Source organism: Canis aureus, chromosome 19 (genome assembly GCF_053574225.1).
Source record: "Canis aureus isolate CA01 chromosome 19, VMU_Caureus_v.1.0, whole genome shotgun sequence".
Taxonomy (NCBI): domain Eukaryota; kingdom Metazoa; phylum Chordata; class Mammalia; order Carnivora; family Canidae; genus Canis; species Canis aureus.
This window is the reverse complement of record NC_135629.1, coordinates 18,778,401-18,800,642: the sequence shown is the minus strand read 5'-3', so window position 1 is coordinate 18,800,642 and position 22,242 is coordinate 18,778,401. Positions and strand designations below refer to the sequence as shown.

The 22,242-nt window shown below is 36.3% G+C and overlaps 1 protein-coding gene across 5 annotated transcripts in view; it reads right to left on the bottom strand.

Moving 5' to 3' along the window:
• Positions 1 to 22,242, bottom strand: part of CNTN3 (contactin 3) — a 327,555-nt gene that overhangs the window by 293,602 nt on the left and 11,711 nt on the right. Inside the window, exons 1-3 of one of the 5 annotated variants that reach the window (XM_077858044.1) lie at positions 17,499 to 17,686; positions 12,350 to 12,489; positions 10,813 to 10,906 (exon numbers count right to left, since the gene is read on the bottom strand). The exons of 2 other annotated variants lie outside the window; for them this stretch is intronic. The gene's annotated coding sequence lies outside the window, so the exon portion shown is untranslated. Of the gene's footprint in view, positions 1 to 10,812; positions 10,907 to 12,349; positions 12,490 to 17,498; positions 17,687 to 22,242 lie in introns of those variants that run through there. 2 more of the 5 variants (XM_077858045.1, XM_077858047.1) reach the window with 2 other exon arrangements.

The window sequence follows — 22,242 nt, the reverse complement described above, 5'->3', positions numbered from 1 at the left end:
TTTGCACCGACAAAGACAGTTATAATAAAAAAAAAAAAAAAGAAGAAAGGAAAGTAACAAGGCAATGGAGAAACTGGAACTCTTCAGCATTGCTGACGGTGATGTAAAACAATGCAGATTCTGTGGGAAACAATCTAGCAGCTTCCTAAAAAGTTAACCTCAGAGTTACCATATGACCCATCAATTCCATTCCCATTTATATATCCAAGAAAATCCAAAACACATGTTCACATAAAAACCTGTATACCAATACTCAAAGCAGTTATTATTGATAACAGCCACAAAGTAGAAGTAACCCTAACAATCAACAAATTGTGGATAAGTATAATATGAATGGACAAGTATAATATAATATACACAATGAAATATTTCAGAAGTAAAAAGTTATAAAGTATTGATACATGCTACAAGGATGAACCCTGAACAAACACAAAAGGCCACTTATTGTATGACTCCATTTGTATAAAATTTCCAGAATAGGGAAACCCATAAAGAAGAAAGTGAATTAGCCACTGGCAGGGGCTTAGGGGGTGTGGATAGAACAGGGAGTGATTGCTAATGAGTACAGGGTTCTTTTAGAGTGAGTAAAATGTTCTAGAATTAGGCAGTGGTGATGGTTGTACAACCTCATGAATATACTAAACCCTAAACAACAGTATACTTTAAAATGTTGAACTTTATGATGTATAAATTCTATTTCAAGAGATAAAAACTGCTGAGAACAATTTTAAAAACTGAAATCTAACTTCTAACTTCATGTTTCATGGTAACTATACCAAAGCCATTAAAGTTTGCTATCAAGTTAAAGATCCGTCCATGAAATTTATGTTATTTTCTCCAAACAAACTTCTTTTCCCCCACCCCCAGTGTCACACCTATGTTTTCAGTCATTAAAATGTACCAGTTACCTTTGGAATCAGCTGGTAATAAACTGGGTTCACCTCAACTTCCATTCTGGAAAATTCTTGGAAAAATCTAAGGTTAAAGGTTCAATCAGGCACTTCCTGAAGGATCTGCATTAACTTCATATAATCTTATCACCGAAAATAATTTCAACTGTGGTGAGAAGTGCATATGTGACATCAGAGAACACATTGCTCATTGTAATGGAATGCTTTCTCAGAAGCATTTTCTATCCATTTAAAATAAAATGATTAGATAATGTGTGGATATTCAAGTGTGATTCATCGTGCCTAAGTCTCTCCCCAACATACACAGACACATGCATAAATATACACATGTTTCAAACTGTATAGTCAGGTATTTTGCGATCCCTTGATGTATAGGAGGTTATCTGGAGAAAGAACTCAGTTCCTGGCTTTCTTATCTCTCAAACTCCTTCATTTTTTGGTGACTCTCTCTTTAGTTAAATCTTTCTGGGAGACTTCTGAGTTCACTGAGTTACTAAAGAGATACCCACTATCCCAGTCTACAGGGTTCTTGGAAATCCGACACCTCTCCTTTTTCAGGAATAAGCCTGAGTGAGTAAACATTTCCTAGGTTGGTCATCCTGGTATCCTGTGCTCAACTTCCCGAGGCCCATCACAAAGACTCTCACCCCCAAAGAAACCTATTTACTCTGGAAGATTCTATCACCTGTGGTGTGTGCCAAAGACATCTGCTCCTTTTAATATCCAAAACCTCTGCCTCCTTATAATGCCAAGATTCCTTCTCTTTCCTCTATTCACCTCATTCCCCTCCTTCCACATCTTCTCCTCTTCTTTTCTTCCCTTAAACCCAGAAGCTCATCTTTTTCCCTAGGAGAAGAGAACAAAGGAATATACTACAGATTTATAGCTTCAGAATCTATTCTGCTATGCATTTATATGAAAACAAACACAGTTCTCTGATCTTGAACATATCAAATAAACTTCCAATGTTCTTATCAAGAAAATGAAAGAAGTTGGGAAGTTAATATCAGTAGTTTCTTTCCATTTAAAAAAGAAAAAAAATCCAATATTATATAATATGTCTAATTAAAATGGAACTAGAGAAATTCATTCCCAAAACCAGACGAGACTACTTACAATTTCTTAAGAAAAAAATAATAATTCTTAACCTGGCCACAAGCAAGAAGGAAACAATTTCATAAATCAATAAGAATTGAAATTGCGTTAATCATTTATATGTAAACCAGAAAAGAAATTCTTTTTATGGCTGAGATAAAAATCAGAGTGATCATACATTATTCTATTAAAAATGCCCTGAAAATTGTATCTCTTCTTTAGAAAAGTTTTGGTGTTTCTCACACTGTAATTTTAAATTTATACTAAGTAAAAGAAAAGGGAAACAAAATACCTACCCCTGATGTTCAATGATTTCTTTCCTATTTAGAAAAAAGAAAAGTATTCTTACATACTTTCTAAGTAAGTGCATATTTAAAGAATTCAAATAAAGCCTTAAATCCTACTTTCCTACTAAAAAGAGAGTGTTCATTTTCTGGGTTAAAACCCCCCACTTCTCAGCTTATTTTACTTCTCAAATTAACCACCAGTTCTTACAGATTTGTATGGACCATCTCCGGCCTTCTAAGGAGCAGCAGCTATGAACTTGTTAAGAGGTCTTCTTACTATACCTAAGAATAGAGATAAACCTCTTTTCTGAGTTTATCGTGTCCAAGCTCCATTCAAGAAGGAAAACAAAACACATACTTCTCCCTGGAGGAAGACGCAGTTATTATGCCCAAAACACAAAGTCATCACAACCTAAAGTTAGGGAAAATGCCGTTTAGGGAATTATGCTGAAGATGTTTTAGATGAATGGATAAACTAATATCAAATGAGAATCAAATACTTCCACGCACTATAAAAATGAAGAGATACTTCTCTAAAACAGATCGTTAATCCAAGTTGTATCAGCAGTTTCCCCCTTGGAAGTTGTGATTTCTGACTGTTCAAACTTCCCAAGTGATGGCATTAAAATGCATCTGGCTTCATTCTTCAATTGGCTTCACAACATTACTTATTCTATTATACGTTTTCAAGAGTGGGGGGGGAGGAAGAATTATAGTACGTGGATGTTACTGAAATGACCTCAAACCCAAATAGCATAGTTCTCTCTCATTTAACCAATGCATATTTCATTTTTACTACCACACAAGATCTCCCGTTAGTCTAAATTATTCATGATCACTCCTTCCCAGTAACATCCATATGTTCTCACTCACCCAAAAGAGAAAAGCCATTTCCATTCTTGATTAGTACCATTTGCAACCTATCACCTTTCTTTAAAATGAAAGAAGGTTGAATATTTTAAAAAAATCATTATAATATTGGCAAATGCTTAGGTCACATACAACCATTAATTTTAGTCAAAAGTTTTATCATTCACCAGCGATGACTCTTACTGACAGAAATCTATGATTAGATACTTTAATGTTAATTATGTTGCCGACACATACGCAGTTCACAGAATCTGGAAATGTGCCTGGCACAAGGCACAAGGCAAGCATTCCATCCATATTTGTTGAATGAAAAAAAATGAGTGTCTAACTGATGGAAGTTTTATTTTAAACTTTTAAAAAAGATGCATTTATTTTAAATGTCCTATATTTCTATTATAACAAATTTTTGAGAAATCCTTACCAATTTGCAAATGAAACAGTGAAAATACCAACTTCCTTATAAGGTAAAGTTAATGTTGCTTACTACTTCCCTATTAAAGGAACACTAATGTAAAGAAATTACATGTTACACACAACTTAAGAAGATTCTCATGCAATAATACATCACTTCTACTGATCAGTTAATGTGGAATCAGGTTCTATGAAATGCTACCAGGTCATCTAAGTTAAATGAAAGGACAACTCTTTCATACAGACATCTCTTCTCTACAAGCTCATTCTGCAAGTTCATGTACAAGTACATTCATTAACCCTCAGAGTATTCCATCATGCAATCAGGAATCATTAGAATTTAGAGCTGGCTACCATGGCATGTTTCAAAGAAGACTAAAGTTACTAACGGGTCTCATGACTTACTATACTTTCCATATGATTTGGAAGGGATAGGGGAGGGAACAAAGATGACAAGGTTTTAATCACTAATTGCAAAAGACTTATAAGCTTTAAGTAGCTTTATTCTAAAACCCCTGTTTGTCAATTATACCTCAATAAAGCTTTAAAAAAAAGCATCCTGTGACTGTGTCTGCTGCCTCAATAGGAGTAATGAATAAACCCATGTATATGAATATATGACAGACCTAATAAGCCTATCAAGATCACATTAAATGTAGACAAGCACTCGCTATAATTAAGAAGCAAAGACTATCAGACTGATTTTTTTAAAAAAAAGCAACCATATGCTCCTTACAAAAAATATACTTTAAATTAAGGTAATAGATTGAAAGTAAACAGAGAAAAAAATTTCCCATGCAAACTCTAAGCATAAGAAAGCTACTATTATATACCAATATAAGACAGAGTAGACTTTAAGACAAGGACTATTACTAAGAATAAAAAGGGCATTCCATAACAACAAAAAGATAAAAAAAAATTACAAAAGGATTACATCATTAGGTAGAGATAGCAATGTTAAATGTATGCACACATAACAAAAAGATCTTAAAATATAGAAAGCAAAAATTGACAAATCAAAGAGAGAAACAAAAATATACAGTAACAGTTGAAGATTTTAAAAGCATTTTCTCAGTTATGGATAGAAATAGTAGGCCTCAGGATCCCTGGGTGGCTCAGCAGTTTAGCCCCTGCTTTCAGCCCAGGGCGTGATCCTGGAGTCCCGGGATCAAATCTGACATCAGGCTCCCTGCATGGAGCCTGCTTCTCCCTCTGCCTGTGTCTCTACCTCTCTCTCTCCCTCTCTGTGTGTGTGTGTGTGTGTCTCTCATGAATAAATAAATGAAATCTTAGAAAAAATAAATAGTAGGCCTTCTGTCACCCAAGGGAGGGAAAAATCACCTAAGAGACAGAAAACTTGAAACAAAGAATCAGCCAATTGCCACTAACTGGCGTTAACAGAATAATAATCTAACAGGAGAACACATATTCTTTTCAAGTTCACTGGGACATTCACAGAGATACACTGATGTTGCTCTCTAAAGTACGTTTCAAAATCATCAAAGAATTGAAATAATAAACAGTAGCTCCTCTGACAAAAAAGTATAAATTTAGAAACTAACAAACCTCATATTGATAAATACAAAAATACTAGGGAAAATGTACTTCTAAATAACCCAGGGATTAAAGAAGAAATTAAATTAAAAATATGCTAAAATTCATAGTAATGAAAATATATCAAAAATGTGCAGGGCAGAGAAAGTAGGTCTTGGAAGTGTATAGTTTTAACTCTTAAAGGAAAGGAAGAAAGGTTGAAAATAAGTGATCTGAGATCCTACTTTAAGTAGCAAAATACTCAAGCAAATGAAGCTCAAAATAAATGCAACAAAGAAAATGTTAAAAAAGCAAAATAACTAAAAGTTTTAAAGGAACAATAGGGAAAATCAACAAAGTAAAATACTGTTACTTTGAATATCTCAATAAAATTGATAAATCACTAGCAATACTACACAGGAAAAAAAGAGAAAACAGAAAATCCAACATTAGGAATGAAAAGAGCAACATCACAACCTATCCTCCAAACATTAAAATGATAATAAGGGATAATCACAGAAGATACTGTAAACAACATTATGCCAATAAATTCAGTACACTGAATTGGATACAAAGGATAAACTCCTTCAAAAATACAAATTATAACACCTGATCCAAGGTAAAGTAGAAAATCAAAGTAACCCCATATCTATTAAATAAATAAATTTGTAATCAAAACCCTTCCCATAAAGAAAGCTTTAGGCCTGATGATCTCATGGCTGAATTACAACATTAAGAAAATCAAACCAATCTTACACAGATCATTTCAGAATACGGAAGAAGAAGGAATACTCTCTAAAGCATTTCATATGGTTAGCATTACCATGATCTCAAATAATCTGGCAAATATTACAACCAAATTACAGGCCAATATTTTCTCATGAAAAAAGAAACTTTAATTCCCTTAAGATTCTAAAAATGCAAAAGTCCTTAAAAATATTAACAAATCAAACACATCAGTGTATAAAAAGAGTAATAAATCATGAAAGAATGGAGTCTATCCCAAGATATAAGATTGGCTTAACCTTCAAAATACCAATCAGTGTATTTGCTACATTAACAAAGAGAAAAATAATCACTCTCAACAAATGAAGAAAATGCATATGACAAACGCATCACCTTCATGATAAAATTATCAGCAAAGCTGGGATAGAAAGGAGCTGCTCCAGTAAGAAAAAGAGTGTCTACACCTATAGCCACATCATTCTTAATGGTAAAACTAAATCTTTTTCCACTTTCACAGAGAAAGCCAGATGTTTGTTCTCTTACCACACGTATTCACCACTGCACTGGCAATCTTGGACAATGTAGTAAGTCAAGCAAAAGAAATCAAAAACATTCACATGGAAAAAAATATAAAGCTCATTATTCATAAACAAAATGATGGTATATTAGAAAACTCTTTAAGATCTACACAAAAACCAAAAAAATACTTAGACTACAATAGGAATCAGCAATGCTGCAGAATACAAATTCAATACACTAAAATCAACAGTATTTCTAAATGTAACAATGAAAACTTAGAAAATGAAATTTCAAAAATCATACTTCCAATAGCATATAAAAACATCAAACAGCCAAACTAAATCTAACAAGTATGTCTGATACTCCTACACTGAAAACCACAGATATCACTGATATAAATAAGATGACCTAAATAAAAGGAGAGATAAGCAATGCTCATTGATTCAAGGATTCGATATTGTTAAGAGGTCCATTCTCCCTATAATGCCTTAGAGGTTCAAAGCAATTCCTTTTAAGATCCCAATAGGTCCTTTTAAAGAAACAGATAATTCTAAAATTTACATGGAACTGCAAAAGATGGAAAAGTACAAAAACAAGGAGAAATTTAAAAGACTTATTCAACCTATAATAAGACAGTGTTGAATCTGCATAAGTAGACAGATCACTGGAAGAGTTCAGAAACGTATCCCAAATATTAGACTGATTTTTTTTCCCTGTTTAAACCAAGTTAGCAAACCTGTTCATGTGGCTGAATGGGTGGTGCCATTTTTAATAAATGTGATTGCAAAGATGGGTATCTGTAATTTTTAAAAATCCTCAATTCCTAAGCCACTCTATTTATGAACATTTATTTGACATGGATCAGAGAGTGAAATGGTAAAGACCAAACCACAAAGTGTCCATAAGAACACACAGAAGAATATTTTTGTGACCATAGGCAGGATACACAAAACATTAACAAGTTCATAAAGTGATAAGCTGGATTTCTTAAGAAAATAAAAATTTCTTTTCATAAATAGTATCATTAAGATCAACAGACAATCCAATGTAGGAAAAATTTTAGAGGTACACTTTTATGCTGAATATATAAGAAAATGATAAAAAGATTTTTTTTTAAATCCAATAAAAATGGGCAATAGACTTGAACAAACACTTCCCAGAAGATATATAAATGACAAATTAGCATATGAAAAGATGCTTCGCAGCATTCATCATGCAAATTAAATCACAAATGATACACTTTTTCAATTACTAGAATCTTTACAATAAAGATGCACAAATGCTGGCAAAGAAGGTAGTAACAAATCTCCAAATATTGCTGGTGGGAAAGTGAAATGGTACCACCACTACTAAGAGTATGAGAGTTTGTGTGTTTGTGTGTGTGTGTGTGAGGGGGTTGGGGAGGGAGAAAGAGAGAGACCCTGAGACAGAAAATTCTACTCATAGGCATTTGCCCTGAGACATAAAAACATGTCCACAAAATACACAGTACACAAATGCTTATATAATCTCTATTTATAACTGTCTCATTTGTACTCGTGGGAATTTAATTTATGGTGGTGACTGAGTGATAACATGGAGAGGTTAATGCCATTGAAAGATTGAAAAAAAAAAGACTCGTTACTTACATTTCCCAAAAGGAGGGGGCATGCCATGCCACACAGGGCCACATGAGGAGGTACCACTTTTGGAAAGGAAGCAAAAGAAGAGCAAGAGGAAGGCACAGGCCACAGCTTTTATTGGAAAAAAGCAAGACAGGACCAAGTAAACATCTTAGAATAGGCTAATCCAAATGACTATGGAGGACTCTGGGGCACAGGAGTCCTACTTAACTGCCTGGTACCTGGTTCTGGGTTGGTTTGGGGCAGGGAGGACCCTGGCTTAGTGGGTGGCAGGTAGATGCAAGAGGCAGTTCGGAGCATGGGTTCTGATCACAGAGGAGATATAAATGACTTTGGTCAGTATTTTGGCCCTGCAATTAATGAATGCCAACTAGACAAATAGAGAATCTAAAAAAACACAGAATAATAGCCCAAGACTGCAAAACAAACCAAAGGCCCATCGGCAGACAAATGAATAAACAATTTGTGGTATGTCCCTATGATAAAGTGCTTCTTAACAATTGAAAAATACTGTTAGATGCAATACTACCTAAATAAATCTAAAAAAAAAACGATCTTAAACAAAATACTTTAAAGAACATGTAGATTATATTTTCAGTTATATGAAGCCCGAGAACAGGTAAAACTCTATTGCAGCAGGAACTAAAAATGAGATATCCTGGGACCTGGGGGGCTGGGATTACCTAGAAAGGGCTGTGAGGGAAATTTCTAGGGGAATACATCTTATCAACATCTTGTTGTGCCTATTCGTGGCTACCCAGACATATTTAATTGTCAAAATGCATTAAACTGAATACGTAAGATCTGTACAATTAGTTGTCAATTATGTATATTTCATTTAAAAAAAACTGTTAGAAAAGGTTATATATCTGAAGCACAGAATTGCTTTGTCTATTTTTACTGCTGACTTTTCACATTCATCCTTTATTTAAAGTCCAGTAAGAAACAATTAATTGCAGTTGTTCCAAGCATAGGCTTTGCAGACAGTCCTAGTTTCTAGTCCTGGCTCTTGTCCCTGGTTCTTATTCCAAAATCTGTGGGACTTTTTTACCAAGGTACTTATCTTTTCTAAGCCTCAGCTTTTTCACCTGAAAAAAATAGAAAAATAGTACCTACATCTCACTTACATAAACAGTCCAGCAATATCACAGCATAGTGAGCTACATACTGATAACATTCATCACTACATGTCTCTGGCTGAACATTAATGTAATATGCATTTCCTTCATTTGTATTTGATGAATTCTGTATCTTATTTCTTGTGATCAATGTGACATCTTATACAGTTGTTGACATTCAAATGGGATAAAATATAGAAAAACGTCATGTCCATTATATTCTTGCTTCTCAGAAGGTATGAACTGTATGTAGCACTGTGCCTCCAATGTGCTCTACAAGTACTATTACACATGAAATGGATATGATTACTTCTCTATTACAGATGAGGAAAACATGACTTAGAGATATGCCATGCTCAAAGATGACAAATGGATAAATGACAGAGCCAAGACCTCAACTTTACCATTAAGAACTCTGGTTCTTTCCATCTTTTCATCCTGACAGCCTCAGCAAACTGGCTAATTCCCTCATGACAACAAGATGTTTGTCTTTGATCAGGTGTCACACCTTTCAGTATCTAGATTCCAGAAGGAAAGAGGATGGATCTTCTTTGTCCCTTTTTTTTTAAAGATTTTATTTATTTATTCATAAGAGACACAGAGAGAGAAGCGGAGACCTAGACAGGAGAAGCAGGCTCCTAGCAGGAAGCCGGGTGGGGGACTAGATCCCAGAACCCCAGGATCACACCCTAAGCCAAAGGCAGACACTCAACCGCTGAGCCACCCAGGGATCCCTTCTTTGTCCTTTTTAACTCAACCAGTCTGGTAACAAACGTAAGGATTGCTTCCTCCTTTTTTTAATTCCTTTGAAAGGAAAAAAAAAAAAGGTAAGAAGTGGCATAGCTAGCTTTAATAAAATAGTATAGGTGTGATTTTCATATGCATGGAAGTCATTAGATTTAAGGATCCTGATGGGTCTGTATTCACAACTTATAAGAGAGGTCTGTGTAAATGAAGCCAAGTTGCAATAACTTGGAGAATCACAAATTAAGTTGTAAATTCCATAGTGCTTTTATGTATGATCGAAATAGAAGTTGGAGTATCTAATCCTTATTGCTTTAATGTTAAGGAATAACTGTTCATAAATCCAAAGTCTATAGATTTTCTGTAAAACAACTGTTGGAATTAAGTCCTTGCAAACTACAGAATTAATCATTTACTGACATTTGTGGGTATAAATTGCATTAGATTTTCTATTTTGAAATCAGGTGTAGACAGGCAAAACACTACAAAAAACTGACCATCTTTTATACTACACTAAACTGAATGGAATCCCATATTTGTATTTGACTCCAAATCTCTTATGGCATAATACTGGCCTCTTGTAGGTCATACTAAAAAAAAAAATCACATAACTTGATCATTAAAGATTAAGTATATGTACATTTTAAGGCATACTATAAAATTAAAACACACTTAACTTTGCAAAATCATTATATCTACCATCTTGAAATACTAAATGCCTGTCTTAACAAAATCTAATGATTTTCCTATTTCAAATAAATGCAATCAAAAATGCAATTTTAATGTCAGATAAATATAGATTAAAAAAGGATCTATTCATGCCCATTTAAGAGTTTCTTAACTGTCAAAATGAGCTACAGAAGAACAAACGGGAATTGCATTCTATTTTATTTCACCTTTCTACAGAGGCACAGTATGAAATTCTTTTCTTGTAACTTCCTTGTTAAAATTACAATGTATCAAGTAGAATACCAACCCACTGGGATAATGGTAAAATTACTGTCTTGGCATTCAGACTTCATTTCCTCAAAGATTTTGGAAGTTGTGACAAGCTGCTAGATGTCTTCAAACTACAGAGAAAAGCAAAATATCCTTATTTTGGCTGGCACAGGACAAGACAGCAAACAAAGCAGGGTGTATAGCCTCGGGCAATGATTTCTCTATAGAGATACCATATCTGAGAAAAACATTTATCAAAATATTTGTTCCTCTATACCAATAGAAGAGGTTTCCAATCAAGTATGTAATGGACATTTCATCAAGAAACCTACTAAAAGTCATTAATACAGTGAGTGATCAAAAGGATAATTCTAAAACATATATATATATACACACACACACACACACACACTCCATTGGGCAGCCCGGGTGGCTCAGCGGTTTAGCGCCGCCTTCCGCCCAGGGTGTGATCCTGGGGACCCGGGATTGAGTCCCACATTGGGCTCACATCGGGCTCCCTGCATGGAGCCTGCTTCTCCCCTGCCTGTGTCTCTGCCTCTCTCTCTCTGTCTCTCTCATGAATAAATAAATAAAATCTTAAAAAAAAAAATATATATATATATATATCCCATTAACTTCCTTATCTGGATTGACTGTCAAAACACTCTCCTGGATCTTGTGGAATTAACACCTCTACTCTATCTTTTAACCTGCATTAACAATGAAAGATATAATGTACAGTTTGAGACAAAAGGTATTAAGAAAATATATCAAGTGACTGCTTGTTAAATACAGTGATGGATCACAGAATTGGACTGGCGGCTTCACATACCTAGGAGAGAACTGGGTAGCTCTGAGAAGCTGGTTGAGGTACTTCACTTTTTCAGCCTCACCTTTCCCAGCTGATCAAAAGGATTAATAAGGGCAGCCTGGTGGCTCAGCAGTTTAGCACCGCCTTCAGCCCAGGGCATGATCCTGGAGACCTGATATCGAGTCCCACATCAGGCTCCCTTCATGGAGCCTGCTTCTCCTTCGGCCTGTCCCTCTCCCTGTGTCTCCAATAAATAATTTTTTTAAAAAAAGAATTAGGGGATCCCTGGGTGGCGCAGCGGTTTGGCGCCTGCCTTTGGCCCAGGGCGCGATCCTGGAGACCCAGGATTGAGTCCCATGTCGGGCTCCCTGCATGGAGCCTGCTTCTCCCTCTGCCTGTGTCTCTGCCTCTCTCTCTCTGTGTGTGACTATCATAAATAAATAAATTAATTAATTAATTAAAAAAAAAGAATTAATAGGAGCACTTACTTAATGGTGTGTTTGTGGGATTCCATGAATTCATATACATAAGGCATATAGAAAGAACATAGCATAATAAAATACACAGGCTAACTAATAATAAAATATTATAAATGAATGAATGAATAAAGTAACAACTCAAGCAAGACACTACTTTAAAACACTACCCAGGATATACAAAAATAAAAAATAAAAATAAGGTAAAAAAAAAGTGTTAGTCCTTTTTTCTCAAGTAGTGTTTAATCTAATTAGGGAATTTAGGAGTTTCTGTGGTATTGTCTTGCCTTCACCGAGTATCTGTTCTGCCTTAGTATTTACTTTGATGAGCTACCCCTCCAAGTCAGTCTCCCTCCAAATAATTCGGGTGTGACATATCCCACTTCTTGCTCTTTCAAAGATCCAAGGAGAGGCACATGAGCCATACCTGGCCAAAAAAAAAAAAAAAAAAAGCAATTTCAGAACTTGGTATCTAGTAGTAAGACAATGGTTCCTTTTTCTATGCAGGAGTTAAAAAGCATTAAAAATATAAGAATAGGGGCACTTCAGTGGCTCAGCTGGTTAAGCTTGATTTCAGCTTAGTCTTGATCTCAGGGTCATGAGTTCAAGCCCCACACTGGGCTCCATGCTGGGCGTGAGCCTACTTAAAAATAAAAATAATAAAAATGTAAATAAAATATTTTAATAAATAAATAAATAAAATATTTTTTAAAACATAACAATAGAGACAAATAAAACTATAAGTGGAGCATGCAGACAATGCAGGCAGATAATATTGACACAAAGGAAATCCCACTGAGTTCAATATCAGGGCTCACCTGTTCATAAATATTATGGTTTTTCTTTCCACTCAGGCACAGAGGAGGACTCCATCCCCCTTTGAGTATGGGCATGGCTATTTGACTGGTTTTGGTCAATGAGATATGAACAGAACTTGTATCTCCCCTAGGCAGAAGCTTGAAGACAACAGCACAATTTCCCATGTTCCCTTTTCCATATCATTTCAAGAGAAAGGTACATGTCAGAATTGTGCTTCTGTCAACCTGAGCCCCTGAGTAACTCCAATGAGCAGATTCCACCTGCTACTTACATTGGATATGTAGCATGAGCAAGAAATACACTTCAACTGTATTAAGCTATGATGATTTTGAGGACTTAGCCTGCATGACAGATACATGAGCCCAAAGAGAAAAAGGGAAAGTGGGCAGAACTAGCCAATACCCATTGTGAAACTTTTGGATTTCACTCTACTTAGTGACATCTGTCCTGGATGTTTCAATAACAAGCACCAATGCATTTTGAAGGAACTGAAGACAGAGGCTTTAGTGAGTTGGAGTTGTTCAGGTATCTGACATTTGCGACCAAAACTACACCTCTGAATACAGGAAGGAGCTATATTCTTGTGCAGAAAATAAACATATACAACCACAATACAGATGTTAAATTATCGCAGGATGCTTTCAAACAGATGAAGGATCACAGTATAAGCTTTAGACATAGATTTGATTCTGAGAAGCAGACAGATGAATGCAGCCTGTTCCTAGATGGAGAAGGGCACGTACTATTTACTATGTGGACACTTTAGAAAACATCTGGGGGCACTGGAATTGGCTCACTGGGGAAAACCAGGGTCTCTAGAGGGCAGAGGCTATGGAGGCTAGATGTTCTGCAATGCAATTCCCACATGGCTTTCAAGTAGGAAGGTGAGAGAAAAACCTACTTATTATCCAAGCTTATAAATAATTATTTGCACAGTATTAATACGGAAGAATGCAACTCCAGTGCAAATTGAAAGACTGAATTTGTAACGTTCAGAAGTCACCCAAAGTTGTCCACCATGTCAGAAAATCACATTACCAGTGGCATCACCCCTAACGGGAATCTGGTCAACAACTTGAATCACTGGTAATTAGTCTGCAATTGTATCCACCACATTCACACACTGATTTTATAAATATATTCACACATACATCCTTAGCTATTTTTTAAAATGTCAAATGTGAAGAAAAATGACTCTAACGTTTAGTTGACTACTGTCTTATTTCTCTTTAGTACAAGGTTAATTATTACAAGTATACATACAAGCATGGGTAATCTCATCTTATTTTCAGGGTGGCCACAGCCAAGCATTTATTTATAGATTAAAACATCAGATTATATTATGACTTAATACATTTCTCCTTTCATTATACTTGGGGCTTACGTTGGCTCTTTTGAAATCATATAATTCTGTTGTATTACCTATGAATCTCATGTCATTATATAAAGAGGATGTTGCAAAATATTAGCTATACACAAGATGTATAAGAACCATGGACTCTGATGAAAGTAACTGAAAGGATCATACTGTTGTCAAAACGTGGGAAGCCTCGAACACTAGGTTAAGAGCTTTTTTTAAATTTTACATTTTTCCATTAGCAGCGAGAATGTATTATAGTTATGCAATGATCATGTGGTGCAGAGATGGCAGTGTCTGAAGATAATTAACATGGTACCATGCAGGGTGATGGGAGGAAGTGAGAAAACATGGAGGCAGCAGCTGTAGTCCTTGTGATGTGATAATAAAGGTGTGAACTGGGGGAATGGCTGGGAGGTATGCATCTGAGGGACAATGCAAAGAAGACTCCAGCAAGACAAGTGACAAGATTTGGGAGGTGAGGAGAAGAGAATCAGTGGTACTTGATGGGCTCTGGTTTCCCTAACAGGGAAGACAGACGGTCCTGAGACAGAAACAGGGAAGTCTCAGAGGAGAAGCCACATCTGGGAAGAAAGAGGATTTTAAGGTCACACATACTCAGGTTTAAATCAACAGCAAGACATTCAGATGGAAATGGTGGTCAGCAATTGGCTGGCTACTTGGGACCCTGCGAAAGGAAGAATCCAAAGCTGATAATACATAATCAGGACACAGGAGTAAAGAGTTACAGAGAGGATGGACTCTCTAAAGGAAGAAAGGCAGCAAGAGGAGGGGGTCGGGGGAGAAGGCAATAGAGAGTGGAAGCTCAGAAAACATCTACAATGGAGCAAGGGAAGAAGGATAAAAATCAGTTCAGACAGCGGTCAGAGACCCAAAGTTCAGTGGTATGAAAATAAAAAGAGGTAAAGTGAGGGCGGGAAGAAGCAACGAGAGCAACTTCATGGAGAGCTTAAAACAAGGCTGGAGACATCACCATTGCCTTGCCAGAAAGAAGGAGCTTGTGATTTCAGGAATGCCACTTCCACAGTAGTGAGAGCAGAAGGCCGACAGGAAAGCAATCAAAACCAAGACAGGCAGGTGCAGGCCACCTGTTCTAGAAGCTCAGTGGTGTAAGGGAGAGAGCAACAGGATGAAACCTTAGGTCACTGTTTACTGATTTCCATATAGACTACCAAAAGATAGGCTGATTTACACAGACAGGGATTTTACAATAAAATTGAGAATTGGGGAACAATACATCTACTCTAAAATATTACTGGGCAAAAAGAAAAACAAAATGTGTATCTTTTTCTATCCATCCATCCATCCATCCACCCATCCATCTATTGTCTATCCAGTGATTCTTACTTTAAAAAGTTAAAGGAATACAAATTTTCCTGAAGGAAAAGGAGGGTTAAGTGGAGGTTGTTACTAGGATTTTCCTTCACAACAAACGACTGTGAGTCACATCCACCTGAAGATTGAGCTCTAGTATTCTTAATAAATTTGTTTTTTAAGGAGCTTAAAGCAAACCTCTGGATTTATATGTCTAACTGACCATAAATCCTTTCTAGAAAATATCTTTTTTTTTGGTAGGATTCCAAGAATATGTGCAATTTACTAAAGCAAAAATTGTTACCTTTAATTACTCCATAAAAGTAGCAACAATTAAATGGATGGTAGGTTGTAGGCACAAATAGAGATTTACAATGATTTTAGCTTCCTAAAATGTAAACAAATAAGGAAATTGGCTCAATATTTTAACATATTATTAGGTGTTGAGTTTTGGGTTTCGACATTTGATTTTTTTTTAGAACATGTCACAAATTCTGACTAGAAAATTAACTGGGACTTTTATAGTTTGGCAAATTTGTTTTCACTTTAGAACAATTCATGATAAGAAGTCTAAAATGCATTGTGGCTAATTAATGGCTTTTGGGGGGCTGATACACATAATACATGAGCTTTCTAATGGTTTTGCCTCAGATCCTACTGAACCATCTCTCTCTAAAATTTCAACACATGTAAGTGGTTGAAAGAATAGAAATTCCATTTTCTCCTCTCTTTCATAACAACTTATGGCGCAAAGGTGATTTGCTAGTGAACATCAAAGAACAAGGGATAGACATGGAAGATTGAAGGAACATTATCACATGTGATGTTAAATGTCCAAACACGTACTAGTCTAGAATTTCTAATGATGTTATAAAGTCTAAGTGTTCCCAAGAAGGGAAAATATCTTCACTGATGGTAAGATAATACTAGTATTCTTATTTGAGAAGAAATGAGTGTCTCTGTGCCAGAAATTGTGTTATTTTTAATTCTGACAAATGAAACTCAGTTTAACTTTCCAAGACACACATACATTCTCTCTCTCTGTCTCTCTCTCTCTATATATATATAATACATAATATATATATTTTATAGATATATATATAATTGTCTTCAAACACTGCCATTTCTGCACCATGTGATCCTTGTATAACTATAATACATTCTTGCTGCTAATGGAAAAGTGTAAAATTAAAAAAAAATCTTAACCTGGTATATAATAAAAGGGTAGAAGCTATCTAAAAACCTCACCGTTGCCCTGTTGCCTGCTAGAATTTTTCTAATAAGATCAACATTAGTTGCTATTCCTATTATGTTAGCACCTAAGAGAAAGCCCACCTTGACAGTAAGAGATATGTCACTGACTTAAAACTTACACAAAGAAGAAATATCAAATATATATTTCTTTACCCTCTCAACACCAAGCCACAGTACAGAGGAGTAACTTGAAACAAAGTGACTGACAACTCACTCTCTAGAGGTGGAGGAGAGATGGTACTTTGAATAGTGGACACAGGGGGATAAAAGGCCTAGAAAACATAGGAGAGAAGAAATTAAACTCCCAAGGGAATGTTTTATTCTCCTAACTACAGGCTCAGTGAGAGATGAAGATGAGACATACTGGCAGACTCTCAATAGGCTGTAAGCACCGATTCTGTTTTAAATTCCTAGTGCACCCAATGTAACAGTGCTAGGCTAAGGAGCTGTTTGCTAGTGAACAATTGGATCAGTCCCTGCACTTAGATTAAACACAATGTACCATAGTTACATACTCCAAACTATTTCTTATCTGATAAAAGTATGGACAATGTATACAAAGACAAAATAAGGAAAGGAAACCACAATGTATTACCAATATTGAAATCAATGGCTCCCATCCCTTAAGCATATCAGTTAGTATAAAATAAAAGTGTAACTGACTCGAGTACCTGGGGTCCTTCCATTTGGAAGTGGTACAATTCTGTCATTGCAGAATATTACTGTTTAAGAAGCAAAGTTCCAATGCTTCAGCATGGCATCAGTATGTGCCAGCATATTGATACGAACAGCAAATGACCTGCGGTTAGTTCTTTTATCTTGAAGGGAAGTATAACCAAGTATCCCCTAGAATTCAGGTTCCCCCTCATTCTCTTAACCACACTGGCAATAGAAGTTAGACAATTTAAACAATCCATCCATTCATTTACCTAGAATTCTAGAGTAGCAAAGTAATGAAAGGAGGAGGGGCTCCATTCACTCAGACAATTCAGAGGTATGACATAAGGAATCTGTCAAATATGCATTGACTATACACAAGATTCACGAAATCAGATTTATTCTAGGTTTGATCCTAATCCAGAAACACCCACCCACCCCCCTTTACAACCATTTCAGAAGAGTTTACCCTTGGAATAATGATTTCATTAGATATATAAACCTCTCCACATGATTTAATAATGTATGTGAAAATTCTCTATACTCTAAGTAAAAATCTTTCCTAAGCAAAAACCTTTCTAGAATGATATTGCATCAAGCAGATTATTATTTTTTTAATGAATAAGGAGTAACCCAGACTTTGTTCCTCCTAGCTACTGAGCTGTGGCTTTGTGAAATGGAATTTACAATCACTAAGGAGAAAACAGCCCCAAATCCCACAACTCCTTTCACTTAATTATTCATGACATTGATCAGCACATTTATTTTTAAAAACAGATAAAGTTAGAGCAGCACTCATAAAGGAAGAAAACTTCTTGCTATCTAGCACTACTGTAGGCTACGGAGTTTCTTTTTTCAGGGATTTGTACTTTGCATGTGCAAATTTTAAAACCAGGCAAATATTATCACTACATATTTAAAACGAGCTTATAATGTTAAAAGCCAAGTCCCACAGGTGACACTTTTCATCCCAATTCACTCATCAAGATTAGTTTCTGTTTATTGTTCATAACCATAAAAATTAGATAACTCTAGCAATACTAAAAATAATAACATATTAAAAACTAGACTTTTTACTCCCCAAATGAACCAAGGGTATCTTCAAAAATTCTAGAAGAAAACTTAAGAGATACATAGGTAGCTTCTTTGGAATGGGAGATGTCTGTGAAGATGGCAACCAATAATTCCTCTTAATGCTATCCACCATGCTGCTTCTCCCCATCAATAAGTAAACCTGTTTCCCCTTCTCTCATTCCTGGAGTGGCCTTGTGACATGCTTTACCCAACAGAAAGTAGTAGAGGTGATGTTCTGCTAGTTGCAGGCTTAGACCTTATGAGGCCTTATAGCTTCCACTTTTACTCTTTTGAAATGTAAAAGAAAAGTAAGCCCAGATTACTGAAGTGATGATGACATGTAAGAGAGGGCAACCCATCTAGGTCCTAGTATTTCTAGTTACCCCAAAGAGGCACCAGATATGTGAGTGAAAGTATCTTGGATCCTCAAGGCCTAGTCAAGTGACCCCAGCCAACACCAACCACATAGATCAAAGATGTGAAGATATGCTGTCCCTGAAGTACCCTGTTTGAATTTCCAAAGCACTCAGACACAATTCTAAACAATGTTTTAAGCCATTAAATTTTGGGGCAGTATCAACCAGCAATAAATAACCAATAAATATATTTATAATGGAGTTCAATACAATGTGATTCCCATAGTTACACTACTCCTTTCATATAATAAGCAACTCATATTAATTCTATAAAAGAATCAATGAACACATACTTCCTGAGGCATTTACTAAGTGTAAGGCACAGAGATAAAATTAATAATAGTAATACCAACTGTTTAATGTGAGCTTAAGTATGATTATTTATTCATTAAATATGTGTGGAATGCTTATAAAGATGCCAGGTAGTGTGCCAGGCACAGGTGACCAGCACCCAGAGAAGTTTTACAACTTAGAGGGATATATAGACAATTATAATATAGTACAATAATTGTTATCATAACAAAGAGTCAAAATCTAGGTGTGGAGATTTTTAAAAATCCAGAAATAACTATGTTGAGGCAATATGATACACATCATAAGAAAAGTGGCTGCACTGCTCATTTGTTGTAAGCATTAAATGGAGTGGTTAGCATAGCACTTAGCACATAATTAATCCACATTAAATGGTGCTGAAAAATCTAAACTATACAAAGAGTTACAAGAATTCAAACAGGGAAAGATCATGAGTGCTCTGTAGGCTATTTGTGGTCTTTATCTAATTAGTTCAATAGTTTTGAGAGCCTACTCTCTGCCAGACAATGGGTTATAGGGGTAGCCAAGAAAGACAGGTTTCTTGCCCTTAAGCTACTCAATCTGGAAACAGACAGTAAATAATGGTGATATAGATACAGAAAAGTAGAGCAAAAAAATGTCATCTGTTCAGGAAGTGTCACTTAACTGGCAACTTGTAAGATGACCAGGAGTCGGCCAGGCAATGGCTGCTGGGTAAGTACATGTGTATCAATGCATGTGTGTGGTGGGATGGAAGCAACAGGGGTAATGGGGAAGTGTACTCAGCCAGTGGTCCCACCACATGCAAAGACTCATTCATCAATGCTAGAATGACAGAACCCAGGAGTTGCCCATGATAAGGACAGAAGGGCAGGAGGGGTAAAATCATGGAGGCTCTATGAGTCCTGTCAAATAATCTGGACTTTATCCTAACACCAACTGAAATTCTGTAAGGTCTCAAAGAGGGCTTCATATTTCATTCTGCATGTTAGCTGAAGTATGGAAATAGGATCAAAATAATCAAGACTAGGTAGCAGAGACAGGAAGCCAGACTGGATGCTTTTGTAATAATCGACAATAATGATGGTGGTTTAGATGAAGATATTAAGAGAACCGAGCAATTTCAATGAATATTTCAGATGCAGGAAAGACAAAACTTGCGTGGTTTCAATTGGGCTTCAAAAAGAGGAGGTCAATAAATCCCAAGTTTATGGTTTTAGTAATTGGCTTGACGCAGATGTTGTTTTCAGTGGTGGGGCAAAGTGGAAAACAGTGGTACGAATGAAATTTTGGCAAGGATGTTCATGAAGTCAGCTCCGTATGTGTTGTGGCTGAAAGCCTCTGAGAGAGCCAAGTAGGAGTGGTATTATTGATCAGCACAGATCAGGTTATTGCAGTAACCAACAACACAAAAATTTCCATGCTGGTGACAATGAAGTGTATCTTGTGCTTATGTTTGATGTTTAATGCAGGTCAACAGACGGTTCTGCACATAGCAGTCACTCAGGTCCCAGGCTCCAGGAAACTACATCTTAACATGGGATTCCATGGCCTCAGAAGCAAAGAAAAACAGAAGGAACGATGTACTGGCTACCAAGCACCTGCAGGAAGTGAATAAATGTGAAATGTTCACATTTCATTGGCCAAAGCAAGTCACCCGATCAAGCCTGTCATGATCAATAGCATGGGAAAGAATCACCCTTCCTCAGGGAAGAGTGAATGATTCTCAATAGTTTGTAAACAGCAATAAAGCAAACAATCAGGTAAGTAGGTTTAGATCTTTGGATAAAGCTAACTAGAGCTAAAGAGAGACAAAAGAGAAATGTTAAGCTGAACTTTAAAAAATATGGGTAAGGGATCCCTGGGTGGCGCAGCGGTTTGGCGCCTGCCTTTGGCCCAGGGCGCGATCCTGGAGACCCGGGATCGAATCCCACGTCGGGCTCCCGGTGCATGGAGCCTGCTTCTCCCTCTGCCTGTGTCTCTGCCTCATTCTCTCTCTCTCTCTGTGACTATCACAAATAAATTAATTAATTAATTAATTAATTAATTAAAAAAAAAATATGGGTATGATTTCAACAGAAGTAAAGAAAAAATCATTAAGAGGATTCTAGGTATTAATGTGGGGCAATGGTAAGGAAAGCGCCTATGGTAGTTTTTGATAGCTTCTCTGTTCCTCTCTTTATAATAAAGAGCAAAAGAGAAGAAAAAAATGAATGATTCACATGAGGGAGAAGGAAAACGAGGCAACTACAGACTCTAGGCCTTAAGAGCCAAGGAGGGCCAGCTTTGGAAATATGGGAAGAGGGAGAGTTAAGCTAATGGGGGGGGGGGGCTGAAAGAGGTCCTGAAAAGTGAACTCAATTTCAGTCCTAGAGATGAGATTCTACGTAGAGAAAGGAAAGTGAGTCCACTTGGGGTGTGAGATGAGTACAAGAGTTCACTCACAATCACTATGGAGGATAAGGCTATAGTTCCCATTTCCAGTTATATAAATTTTTCTTATAAGTGGAGGCTGTTCGAGAGTGAAAAATGCAGTACCTGCAGACATGGGAAATATGGATTCCATTTCTGGGTAGGTCATTAACCTGTATTTGACCTGAAGAATTCTATGAATCTTTTTGGCCTCATTGGCAAAATGTATTCTAAGATGCTATGCTTTGTAAGAATTTCTGGGCAAAAAATAAGAGCTCTTTACAGAGATTTTTTACCTAGACCCATCATCCTCTGCCCAGTCTCCTATTACTTATTCACAACAGGGCCTGGCATCAGATCTACCTCCATCACCTAATAGTGTCCTACAGTCTGCCCAAATCAGGGTCTTCTGTATCACAACTTACAGCTCATGAAATAACCCCTTAAACACACTCTCAACTATAACAAGCATGAAAATGACTCACTAGTTCAAAAAACTACCAGTCCAACTTTTACCAGGCAAACTAACTGTGCTCTGATTTCTGGCTCTTCATACCCGGAGGAT